Source organism: Ambystoma mexicanum, chromosome 10 (genome assembly GCF_040938575.1).
Source record: "Ambystoma mexicanum isolate Mex_15411 chromosome 10, UKY_AmexF1_1, whole genome shotgun sequence".
NCBI classification, from domain to species: domain Eukaryota; kingdom Metazoa; phylum Chordata; class Amphibia; order Caudata; family Ambystomatidae; genus Ambystoma; species Ambystoma mexicanum.
The window spans coordinates 521,708,917-521,718,742 of record NC_090932.1 but is presented as its reverse complement, the minus strand read 5'-3'; the positions used below and the strand labels follow the sequence as shown (position 1 = coordinate 521,718,742).

Genomic DNA, 9,826 nt, shown 5'->3' with positions numbered 1-9,826 from the left:
CAAAAAAGCCTACAGCACCTGGTATTCCCAGGCGGTCTCCCATCCAGGTACTAACTAGGCCCGAAACTGCTTAGCTTCCGAGATCGGGCGCATTCATTGTGGTGTAGCCCTAAAATTGAGAAATGCTAAGAGTATTACTCTTATGCATTTACAGTTAGTAAGCTAAGCCATAAAGCCACTTGCAACATGATACCACGCTCATCACCCGATCAGCGCTCGATCAGGCGAGATATATAAGACTTGTGGGCCCATTCAGGACTCCTATGTCTGGTAGGATAACTTTACTCCATCCATCCTGTTTCTGTTGCAGGGAGTTGGAGAGAACAACCAACACAACCATGGCTTTCTTTCAAGACTCTTTATGGACTCAATATTCTCTGAACTGCATTACATGTGAAGGTAGATTTATTACCCATGAACACACTACCCGTATGTTAATTTTATGTAAATAGGTAGCGCCAGCCCTCATGTTGTTGTCCAACATTTCCGCTAGTAAAAGGGATACATTTATTTTGGAATCATAAGCAAATTTAAAAAGAAATTGAGAAGTGGCACAATTACTAATCATAGAGCACAAAAAAGCCTACAGCACCAGGTATTCCCAGGCGGTCTCCCATCCAGGTACTAACTAGGCCCGACACTGCTTAGCTTCTGAGATCAGACGAGATCAGGAGGCACATTCAGTGTGGTGTGGCCGTAGGCTCTGGGCCTTCTGAGATTTGTACCTTTAAGCATCTAGTTGGCTAGACCATGGAGTTTTGAAAGCCAATTGAGAAATGGCTCACTGCCTGAACATGGAGCACAAAAAAGCCTACAGCACCTGGTATTCCCAGGCGGTCTCCCATCCAGGTACTAACTAGGCCCGACACTGCTTAGCTTCTGAGATCAGACGAGATCAGGCGCATTCAGTGTGGTGTGGCCGTAGGCTCTGGGCCTTCTGAGATTTGTACCTTTAAGCATCTAGTTGGCTAGACCATGGAGTTTTGAAAGCCAATTGAGAAATGGCTCACTGCCTGAAAATGGAGCACAAAAATGCCTACAGCACCTGGTATTCCCAGGCGGTCTCCCATCCAGGTACTAACTACGCCCGACACTGCTTAGCTTCTGAGATCAGACGAGATCAGGCGCATTCAGTGTGGTGTGGCCGTAGGCTCTGGGCCTTCTGAGATTTGTACCTTTAAGCATCTAGTTGGCTAGACCATGCAGTTTTGAAAGCCAATTGAGAAATGGCTCACTGCCTGAACATGGAGCACAAAAAAGCCTACAGCACCTGGTATTCCCAGGCGGTCTCCCATCCAGGTACTAACTAGGCCCGAAACTGCTTAGCTTCCGAGATCGGGCGCATTCATTGTGGTGTAGCCCTAAAATTGAGAAATGCTAAGAGTATTACTCTTATGCATTTACAGTTAGTAAGCTAAGCCATAAAGCCACTTGCAACATGATACCACGCTCATCACCCGATCAGGCTCGATCAGGCGAGATATATAAGACTTGTGGGCCCATTCAGGACTCCTATGTCTGGTAGGATAACTTTACTCCATCCATCCTGTTTATGTTGCAGGGAGTTGGAGAGAACAACCAACACAACCATGGCTTTCTTTCAAGACTCAATATTCTCTGAACTGCATTACATGTGAAGGTAGATTTATTACCCATGAACACACTACCCGTATGTTAATTTTATGTAAATAGGTAGCGCCAGCCCTCATGTTGTTGTCCAACATTTCCGCTATTAAAAGGGATACATTTATTTTGGAATCATAAGCAAATTTAAAAAGAAATTGAGAAGTGGCACAATTACTAATCATAGAGCACAAAAAAGCCTACAGCACCTGGTATTCCCAGGTGGTCTCCCATCCAGGTACTAACTAGGCCCGACACGGCTTAGTTTCTGAGATCAGACGAGATCAGGCGCATTCAGTGTGGTGTGGCCGTAGGCTCTGGGCCTTCTGAGATTTGTACCTTTAAGCATCTAGTTGGCTAGACCATGCAGTTTTGAAAGCCAATTGAGAAATGGCTCACTGCCTGAACATGGAGCACAAAAAAGCCTACAGCACCTGGTATTCCCAGGCAGTCTCCCATCCAGGTACTAACTAGGCCCGACACTGCTTAGCTTCTGAGATCAGACGAGATCAGGCGCATTCAGTGTGGTGTGGCCGTAGGCTCTGGGCCTTCTGAGATTTGTACCTTTAAGCATCTAGTTGGCTAGACCATGCAGTTTTGAAAGCCAATTGAGAAATGGCTCACTGCCTGAACATGGAGCACAAAAAGCCTACAGCACCTGGTATTCCCAGGCGGTCTCCCATCCAGGTACTAACTAGGCCCGAAACTGCTTAGCTTCCGAGATCGGGCGCATTCATTGTGGTGTAGCCCTAAAATTGAGAAATGCTAAGAGTATTACTCTTATGCATTTACAGTTAGTAAGCTAAGCAATAAAGCCACTTGCAACATGATACCACGCTCATCACCCGATCAGCGCTGGATCAGGCTCGATCAGGCGAGATATATAAGACTTGTGGGCCCATTCAGGACTCCTATGTCTGGTTGGATAACTTTACTCCATCCATCCTGTTTCTGTTGCAGGGAGTTGGAGAGAACAACCAACACAACCATGGCTTTCTTTCAAGACTCTTTATGGACTCAATATTCCCTGAACTGCATTACATGTGAAGGTAGATTTATTACCCATGAACCCACTACCCGTATGTTAATTTTATGTAAATAGGTAGCGCCAGCCCTCATGTTGTTGTCCAACATTTCCGCTATTAAAAGGGATACATTTATTTTGGAATCATAAGCAAATTTAAAAAGAAATTGAGAAGTGGCACAATTACTAATCATAGAGCACAAAAAAGCCTACAGAACCTGGTATTCCCAGGCGGTCTCCCATCCAGGTACTAACTAGGCCCGACACTGCTTAGCTTCTGAAATCAGACGAGATCAGGCGCATTCAGTGTGGTGTGGCCGTAGGCTCTGGGCCTTCTGAGATTTGTACCTTTAAGAATCTAGTTGGCTAGACCATGCAGTTTTGAAAGCCAATTGAGAAATGGCTCACTGCCTGAACATGGAGCACAAAAAAGCCTACAGCACCTGGTATTCCCAGGCGGTCTCCCATCCAGGTACTAACTAGGCCCGACACTGCTTAGCTTCTGAGATCAGACGAGATCAGGCGCATTCAGTGTGGTGTGGCCGTAGGCTCTGGGCCTTCTGAGATTTGTACCTTTAAGCATCTAGTTGGCTAGACCATGCAGTTTTGAAAGCCAATTGAGAAATGGCTCACTGCCTGAACATGGAGCACAAAAAAGCCTACAGCACCTGGTATTCCCAGGCGGTCTCCCATCCAGGTACTAACTAGGCCCGACACTGCTTAGCTTCTGAGATCAGACGAGATCAGGCGCATTCAGCGTGGTGTGGCCGTAGGCTCTGGGCCTTCTGAGATTTGTACCTTTAAGCATCTAGTTGGCTAGACCATGCAGTTTTGAAAGCCAATTGAGAAATGGCTCACTGCCTGAACATGGAGCACAAAAAAGCCTACAGCACCTGGTATTCCCAGGCAGTCTCCCATCCAGGTACTAACTAGGCCCGACACTGCTTAGCTTCTGAGATCAGAGATCAGGCGCATTCAGTGTGGTGTGGCCGTGGGCTCTGGGCCTTCTGAGATTTGTACCTTTAAGCATCTAGTTGGCTAGACCATGCAGTTTTGAAAGCCAATTGAGAAATGGCTCACTGCCTGAACATGGAGCACAAAAAAGCCTACAGCACCTGGTATTCCCAGGCGGTCTCCCATCCAGGTACTAACTAGGCCCGAAACTGCTTAGCTTCCGAGATCGGGCACATTCATTGTGGTGTAGCCCTAAAATTGAGAAATGCTAAGAGTATTACTCTTATGCATTTACAGTTAGTAAGCTAAGCCATAAAGCCACTTGCAACATGATACCACGCTCATCACCCGATCAGCGCTCGATCAGGCGAGATATATAAGACTTGTGGGCCCATTCAGGACTCCTATGTCTGGTTGGATAACTTTACTCCATCCATCCTGTTTCTGTTGCAGGGAGTTGGAGAGAACAACCAACACAACCATGGCTTTCTTTCAAGACTCTTTATGGACTCAATATTCTCTGAACTGCATTACATGTGAAGGTAGATTTATTACCCATGAACACACTACCCGTATGTTAATTTTATGTAAATAGGTAGCGCCAGCCCTCATGTTGTTGTCCAACATTTCCGCTATTAAAAGGGATTCATTTATTTTGGAATCATAAGCAAATTTAAAAAGAAATTGAGAAGTGGCACAATTACTAATCATAGAGCACAAAAAAGCCTACAGAACCTGGTATTCCCAGGCGGTCTCCCATCCAGGTACTAACTAGACCCGACACTGCTTAGCTTCTGAGATCAGACAAGATCAGGTGCATTCAGTGTGGTGTGGCCGTAGGCTCTGGGCCTTCTGAGATTTGTACCTTTAAGCATCTAGTTGGCTAGACCATGCAGTTTTGAAAGCCAATTGAGAAATGGCTCACTGCCTGAACATGGAGCACAAAAAAGCCTACAGCACCTGGTATTCCCAGGCGGTCTCCCATCCAGGTACTAACTAGGCCCGACACTGCTTAGCTTCTGAGATCAGACGAGATCAGGCGCATTCAGTGCGGTGTGGCCGTAGGCTCTGAGCCTTCTGAGATTTGTACCTTTAAGCATCTAGTTGGCTAGACCATGCAGTTTTGAAAGCCAATTGAGAAATGGCTCACTGCCTGAACATGGAGCACAAAAAAGCCTACAGCACCTGGTATTCCCAGGCAGTCTCCCATTCAGGTACTAACTAGGCCCGACACTGCTTAGCTTCTAAGATCAGACGAGATCAGGCGCATTCAGTGTGGTGTGGCCGTAGGGTCTGGGCCTTCTGAGATTTGTACCTTTAAGCATCTAGTTGGCTAGACCATGCAGTTTTGAAAGCCAATTGAGAAATGGCTCACTGCCTGAACATGGAGCACAAAAAAGCCTACAGCACCTGGTATTCCCAGGCGGTCTCCCATCCAGGTACTAACTAGGCCCGACACTGCTTAGCTTCTGAGATCAGAGATCAGGCGCATTCAGTGTGGTGTGGCCGTGGGCTCTGGGCCTTCTGAGATTTGTACCTTTAAGCATCTAGTTGGCTAGACCATGCAGTTTTGAAAGCCAATTGAGAAATGGCTCACTGCCTGAACATGGAGCACAAAAAAGCCTACAGCACCTGGTATTCCCAGGCGGTCTCCCATCCAGGTACTAACTAGGCCCGAAACTGCTTAGCTTCCGAGATCGGGCGCATTCATTGTGGTGTAGCCCTAAAATTGAGAAATGCGAAGAGTATTACTCTTATGCATTTACAGTTAGTAAGCTAAGCCATAAAGCCACTTGCAACATGATACCACGCTCATCACCCGATCAGCGCTCGATCAGGATCGATCAGGCGAGATATATAAGACTTGTGGGCCCATTCAGGACTCCTATGTCTGGTTGGATAACTTTACTCCATCCATCCTGTTTCTGTTGCAGGGAGTTGGAGAGAACAACCAACACAACCATGGCTTTCTTTCAAGACTCTTTATGGACTCAATATTCTCTGAACTGCATTACATGTGAAGGTAGATTTATTACCCATGAACACACTACCCGTATGTTAATTTTATGTAAATAGGTAGCGCCAGCCCTCATGTTGTTGTCCAACATTTCCGCTATTAAAAGGGATACAATTATTTTTGGAATCATAAGCAAATTTAAAAAGAAATTGAGAAGTGGCACAAATACTAATCATAGAGCACAAAAAAGCCTACAGCACCTGGTATTCCCAGGCGGTCTCCCATCCAGGTACTAACTAGGCCCGACACTGCTTAGCTTCTGAGATCAGACGAGATCAGGCACATTCAGTGTGGTGTGGCCGTAGGCTCTGGGCCTTCTGAGATTTGTACCTTTAAGCATCTAGTTGGCTAGACCATGCAGTTTTGAAAGCCAATTGAGAAATGGCTCACTGCCTGAACATGGAGCACAAAAAATCCTACAGCACCTGGTATTCCCAGGCGGTCTCCCATCCAGGTACTAACTAGGCCCGACACTACTTAGCTTCTGAGATCAGACGAGATCAGGCGCATTCAGTGTGGTGTGGCCGTAGGCTCTGGGCCTTCTGAGATTTGTACCTTTAAGCATCTAGTTGGCTAGACCATGCAGTTTTGAAAGCCAATTGAGAAATGGCTCACTGCCTGAACATGGAGCACAAAAAAGCCTACAGCACCTGGTATTCCCAGGCGGTCTCCCATCCAGGTACTAACTAGGCCCGACACTGCTTAGCTTCTGAGATCAGACGAGATCAGGCGCATTCAGTGTGGTGTGGCCGTAGGCTCTGGGCCTTCTGAGATTTGTACCTTTAAGCATCTAGTTGGCTAGACCATGCAGTTTTGAAAGCCAATTGAGAAATGGCTCACTGCCTGAACATGGAGCACAAAAAAGCCTACAGCACCTGGTATTCCCAGGCGGTCTCCCATCCAGGTACTAACTAGGCCCGACACTGCTTAGCTTCTGAGATCAGACGAGATCAGGCGCATTCAGTGTGGTGTGGCCGTAGGCTCTGGGCCTTCTGAGATTTGTACCTTTAAGCATCTAGTTGGCTAGACCATGCAGTTTTGAAAGCCAATTGAGAAATGGCTCACTGCCTGAACATGGAGCACAAAAAAGCCTACAGCACCTGGTATTCCCAGGCGGTCTCCCATCCAGGTACTAACTAGGCCCGACACTGCTGAGCTTCTGAGATCAGACGAGATCAGGCGCATTCAGTGTGGTGTGGCCTTAGGCTCTGGGCCTTCTGAGATTTGTACCTTTAAGCATCTAGTTGGCTAGACCATACAGTTTTGAAAGCCAATTGAGAAATGGCTCACTGCCTGAACATGGAGCACAAAAAAGCCTACAGCACCTGGTATTCCCAGGCGGTCTCCCATCCAGGTACTAACTAGGCCCGACACTGCTTAGCTTCTGAGATCAGACGAGATCAGGCGCATTCAGTGTGGTGTGGCCGTAAGCTCTGGGCCTTCTGAGATTTGTACCTTTAAGCATCTAGTTGGCTAGACCATGCAGTTTTGAAAGCAATTGAGAAATGGCTCACTGCCTGAACATGGAGCACAAAAAAGCCTACAGCACCTGGTATTCCCAGGCTGTCTCCCATCCAGGTACTAACTAGGCCCGAAACTGCTTAGCTTCCGAGATCGGGCGCATTCATTGTGGTGTAGCCCTAAAATTGAGAAATGCTAAGAGTATTACTCTTATGCATTTACATTTAGTAAGCTAAGCCATAAAGCCACTTGCAACATGATACCACGCTCATCACCCGATCAGCGCTCGATCAGGCGAGATATATAAGACTTGTGGGCCCATTCAGGACTCCTATGTCTGGTAGGATAACTTTACTCCATCCATCCTGTTTCTGTTGCAGGGAGTTGGAGAGAACAACCAACACAACCATGGCTTTCTTTCAAGACTCTTTATGGACTCAATATTCTCTGAACTGCATTACATGTGAAGGTAGATTTATTACCCATGAACACACTACCCGTATGTTAATTTTATGTAAATAGGTAGCGCCAGCCCTCATGTTGTTGTCCAACATTTCCGCTATTAAAAGGGATACATTTATTTTGGAATCATAAGCAAATTTAAAAAGAAATTGAGAAGTGGCACAATTACTAATCATAGAGCACAAAAAAGCCTACAGCACCTGGTATTCCCAGGCGGTCTCCCATCCAGGTACTAACTAGGCCCGACACTGCTTAGCTTCTGAGATCAGACGAGATCAGGCACATTCAGTGTGGTGTGGCCGAAGGCTCTGGGCCTTCTGAGATTTGTACCTTTAAGCATCTAGTTGGCTAGACCATGCAGTTTTGAAAGCCAATTGAGAAATGGCTCACTGCCTGAACATGGAGCACAAAAAAGCCTACAGCACCTGGTATTCCCAGGCTGTCTCCCATCCAGGTACTAACTAGGCCCGACACTGCGTAGCTTCTGAGATCAGACGCATTCAGTGTGGTGTGGCCGTAGGCTCTGGGCCTTCTGAGATTTGTACCTTTAAGCATCTAGTTGGCTAGACCATGCAGTTTTGAAAGCCAATTGAGAAATGGCTCACTGCCTGAACATGGAGCACAAAAAAGCCTACAGCACCTGGTATTCCCAGGCGGTCTCCCATCCAGGTACTAACTAGGCCCAACACTGCTTAGCTTCTGAGATCAGACGAGATCAGGCGCATTCAGTGTGGTGTGGCCGTAGGCTCTGGGCCTTCTGAGATTTGTACCTTTAAGCATCTAGTTGGCTAGACCATGCAGTTTTGAAAGCCAATTGAAAAATGGCTCACTGCCTGAACATGGAGCACAAAAAAGCCTACAGCACCTGGTATTCCCAGGCGGTCTCCCATCCAGGTACTAACTAGGCCCGAAACTGCTTAGCTTCCGAGATCGGGCGCATTCATTGTGGTGTAGCCCTAAAATTGAGAAATGCTAAGAGCATTACTCTTATGCATTTACAGTTAGTAAGCTAAGCCATAATGCCACTTGCAACATGATACCACGCTCATCACCCGATCAGCGCTCGATCAGGCGAGATATATAAGACTTGTGGGCCCATTCAGGACTCCTATGTCTGGTAGGATTACTTTACTCCATCCATCCTGTTTCTGTTGCAGGGAGTTGGAGAGAACAACCAACACAACCATGGCTTTCTTTCAAGACTCTTTATGGACTCAATATTCTCTGAACTGCTTACATGTGAAGGTAGATTTATTACCCATGAACACACTACCCGTATGTTAATTTTATGTAAATAGGTAGCGCCAGCCCTCATGTTGTTGTCCAACATTTCCGCTAGTAAAAGGGATACATTTATTTTGGAATCATAAGCAAATTTAAAAAGAAATTGAGAAGTGGCACAATTACTAATCATAGAGCACAAAAAAGCCTAAAGCACCTGGTATTCGCAGGCGGTCTCCCATCCAGGTACTAACTAGGCCCGACACTGCTTAGCTTTAGAAATCAGACGAGATCAGGCGCATTCAGTGTGGTGTGGCCGTAGGCTCTGGGCCTTCTGAGATTTGTACCTTTAAGCATCTAGTTGGCTAGACCATGCAGTTTTGAAAGCCAATTGAGAAATGGCTCACTGCCTGAACATGGAGCACAAAAAAGCCTACAGCACCTGGTATTCCCAGGCGGTCTCCCATCCAGGTACTAACTAGGCCCGACACTGCTTAGCTTCTGAGATCAGACGAGATCAGGCGCATTCAGTGTGGTGTGGCCGTAGGCTCTGGGCCTTCTGAGATTTGTACCTTTAAGCATCTAGTTGGCTAGAACATGCAGTTTTGAAAGCCAATTGCGAAATGGCTCACTGCCTGAACATGGAGCACAAAAAAGCCTACAGCACCCTGTATTCCCAGGCGGTCTCCCATCCAGGTACTAACTAGGCCTGACACTGCTTAGCTTCTGAAATCAGACGAGATCAGGCGCATTCAGTGTGGTGTGGCCGTAGGCTCTGGGCCTTCTGAGATTTGTACCTTTAAGCATCTAGTTGGCTAGACCATGCAGTTTTGAAAGCCAATTGAGAAATGGCTCACTGCCTGAACATGGAGCACAAAAAAGCCTACAGCACCTGGTATTCCCAGGCAGTCTCCCATCCAGGTACTAACTAGGCCCGACACTGCTTAGCTTCTGAGATCAGACGAGATCAGGCGCATTCAGTGTGGTGTGGCCATAGGCTCTGGGCCTTCTGAGATTTGTACCTTTAAGCATCTAGTTGGCTAGACCATGCAATTTTGAAAGCC

The 9,826-nt window shown here is 46.8% G+C and overlaps 21 non-coding genes and 10 pseudogenes across 21 annotated transcripts; all 31 read right to left on the bottom strand.

The window, feature by feature from the left end:
- Positions 1 to 6: 6 nt before the first annotated feature.
- On the bottom strand, positions 7 to 115 carry LOC138495852 (5S ribosomal RNA; annotated as a pseudogene).
- Positions 116 to 580: 465 nt separating this feature from the next.
- LOC138494326 (5S ribosomal RNA) lies at positions 581 to 702 on the bottom strand. Its single transcript, XR_011277266.1, has one exon. It is a non-coding gene; the product is annotated as a 5S ribosomal RNA (ribosomal RNA).
- Positions 703 to 808: 106 nt separating this feature from the next.
- LOC138495283 (5S ribosomal RNA) lies at positions 809 to 927 on the bottom strand. Its single transcript, XR_011277595.1, has one exon. It is a non-coding gene; the product is annotated as a 5S ribosomal RNA (ribosomal RNA).
- Positions 928 to 1,033: 106 nt separating this feature from the next.
- LOC138494066 (5S ribosomal RNA) lies at positions 1,034 to 1,152 on the bottom strand. Its single transcript, XR_011277031.1, has one exon. It is a non-coding gene; the product is annotated as a 5S ribosomal RNA (ribosomal RNA).
- A 106-nt stretch (positions 1,153 to 1,258) lies between these two features.
- Positions 1,259 to 1,367, bottom strand: LOC138495851 (5S ribosomal RNA; annotated as a pseudogene).
- A 453-nt stretch (positions 1,368 to 1,820) lies between these two features.
- Positions 1,821 to 1,939, bottom strand: LOC138494292 (5S ribosomal RNA). The gene has a single exon (XR_011277235.1). It is a non-coding gene; the product is annotated as a 5S ribosomal RNA (ribosomal RNA).
- A 106-nt stretch (positions 1,940 to 2,045) lies between these two features.
- Positions 2,046 to 2,164, bottom strand: LOC138493580 (5S ribosomal RNA). The gene has a single exon (XR_011276590.1). It is a non-coding gene; the product is annotated as a 5S ribosomal RNA (ribosomal RNA).
- Positions 2,165 to 2,269: 105 nt separating this feature from the next.
- Positions 2,270 to 2,378, bottom strand: LOC138495850 (5S ribosomal RNA; annotated as a pseudogene).
- A 475-nt stretch (positions 2,379 to 2,853) lies between these two features.
- LOC138494318 (5S ribosomal RNA) lies at positions 2,854 to 2,972 on the bottom strand. Its single transcript, XR_011277259.1, has one exon. It is a non-coding gene; the product is annotated as a 5S ribosomal RNA (ribosomal RNA).
- Positions 2,973 to 3,078: 106 nt separating this feature from the next.
- LOC138495271 (5S ribosomal RNA) lies at positions 3,079 to 3,197 on the bottom strand. Its single transcript, XR_011277594.1, has one exon. It is a non-coding gene; the product is annotated as a 5S ribosomal RNA (ribosomal RNA).
- A 106-nt stretch (positions 3,198 to 3,303) lies between these two features.
- LOC138497081 (5S ribosomal RNA) lies at positions 3,304 to 3,422 on the bottom strand. The gene has a single exon (XR_011278504.1). It is a non-coding gene; the product is annotated as a 5S ribosomal RNA (ribosomal RNA).
- Positions 3,423 to 3,528: 106 nt separating this feature from the next.
- Positions 3,529 to 3,644, bottom strand: LOC138494804 (5S ribosomal RNA; annotated as a pseudogene).
- A 680-nt stretch (positions 3,645 to 4,324) lies between these two features.
- On the bottom strand, positions 4,325 to 4,443 carry LOC138494498 (5S ribosomal RNA). Its single transcript, XR_011277422.1, has one exon. It is a non-coding gene; the product is annotated as a 5S ribosomal RNA (ribosomal RNA).
- Positions 4,444 to 4,549: 106 nt separating this feature from the next.
- On the bottom strand, positions 4,550 to 4,668 carry LOC138496729 (5S ribosomal RNA). The gene has a single exon (XR_011278214.1). It is a non-coding gene; the product is annotated as a 5S ribosomal RNA (ribosomal RNA).
- Positions 4,669 to 4,774: 106 nt separating this feature from the next.
- On the bottom strand, positions 4,775 to 4,893 carry LOC138494635 (5S ribosomal RNA; annotated as a pseudogene).
- Positions 4,894 to 4,999: 106 nt separating this feature from the next.
- On the bottom strand, positions 5,000 to 5,115 carry LOC138494655 (5S ribosomal RNA; annotated as a pseudogene).
- A 106-nt stretch (positions 5,116 to 5,221) lies between these two features.
- On the bottom strand, positions 5,222 to 5,330 carry LOC138495849 (5S ribosomal RNA; annotated as a pseudogene).
- A 476-nt stretch (positions 5,331 to 5,806) lies between these two features.
- Positions 5,807 to 5,925, bottom strand: LOC138493440 (5S ribosomal RNA). Its single transcript, XR_011276462.1, has one exon. It is a non-coding gene; the product is annotated as a 5S ribosomal RNA (ribosomal RNA).
- Positions 5,926 to 6,031: 106 nt separating this feature from the next.
- LOC138494090 (5S ribosomal RNA) lies at positions 6,032 to 6,150 on the bottom strand. Its single transcript, XR_011277052.1, has one exon. It is a non-coding gene; the product is annotated as a 5S ribosomal RNA (ribosomal RNA).
- Positions 6,151 to 6,256: 106 nt separating this feature from the next.
- On the bottom strand, positions 6,257 to 6,375 carry LOC138495259 (5S ribosomal RNA). Its single transcript, XR_011277593.1, has one exon. It is a non-coding gene; the product is annotated as a 5S ribosomal RNA (ribosomal RNA).
- A 106-nt stretch (positions 6,376 to 6,481) lies between these two features.
- Positions 6,482 to 6,600, bottom strand: LOC138495246 (5S ribosomal RNA). Its single transcript, XR_011277592.1, has one exon. It is a non-coding gene; the product is annotated as a 5S ribosomal RNA (ribosomal RNA).
- A 106-nt stretch (positions 6,601 to 6,706) lies between these two features.
- LOC138494505 (5S ribosomal RNA) lies at positions 6,707 to 6,825 on the bottom strand. The gene has a single exon (XR_011277429.1). It is a non-coding gene; the product is annotated as a 5S ribosomal RNA (ribosomal RNA).
- A 106-nt stretch (positions 6,826 to 6,931) lies between these two features.
- LOC138497091 (5S ribosomal RNA) lies at positions 6,932 to 7,050 on the bottom strand. Its single transcript, XR_011278513.1, has one exon. It is a non-coding gene; the product is annotated as a 5S ribosomal RNA (ribosomal RNA).
- Positions 7,051 to 7,729: 679 nt separating this feature from the next.
- On the bottom strand, positions 7,730 to 7,848 carry LOC138493982 (5S ribosomal RNA). The gene has a single exon (XR_011276954.1). It is a non-coding gene; the product is annotated as a 5S ribosomal RNA (ribosomal RNA).
- Positions 7,849 to 7,954: 106 nt separating this feature from the next.
- On the bottom strand, positions 7,955 to 8,063 carry LOC138495560 (5S ribosomal RNA; annotated as a pseudogene).
- A 106-nt stretch (positions 8,064 to 8,169) lies between these two features.
- On the bottom strand, positions 8,170 to 8,288 carry LOC138493471 (5S ribosomal RNA). The gene has a single exon (XR_011276491.1). It is a non-coding gene; the product is annotated as a 5S ribosomal RNA (ribosomal RNA).
- A 106-nt stretch (positions 8,289 to 8,394) lies between these two features.
- Positions 8,395 to 8,503, bottom strand: LOC138495848 (5S ribosomal RNA; annotated as a pseudogene).
- Positions 8,504 to 8,967: 464 nt separating this feature from the next.
- Positions 8,968 to 9,086, bottom strand: LOC138495041 (5S ribosomal RNA; annotated as a pseudogene).
- Positions 9,087 to 9,192: 106 nt separating this feature from the next.
- Positions 9,193 to 9,311, bottom strand: LOC138495234 (5S ribosomal RNA). The gene has a single exon (XR_011277591.1). It is a non-coding gene; the product is annotated as a 5S ribosomal RNA (ribosomal RNA).
- Positions 9,312 to 9,417: 106 nt separating this feature from the next.
- Positions 9,418 to 9,536, bottom strand: LOC138494582 (5S ribosomal RNA). Its single transcript, XR_011277499.1, has one exon. It is a non-coding gene; the product is annotated as a 5S ribosomal RNA (ribosomal RNA).
- Positions 9,537 to 9,642: 106 nt separating this feature from the next.
- On the bottom strand, positions 9,643 to 9,761 carry LOC138493820 (5S ribosomal RNA). The gene has a single exon (XR_011276808.1). It is a non-coding gene; the product is annotated as a 5S ribosomal RNA (ribosomal RNA).
- Positions 9,762 to 9,826: the final 65 nt, after the last annotated feature.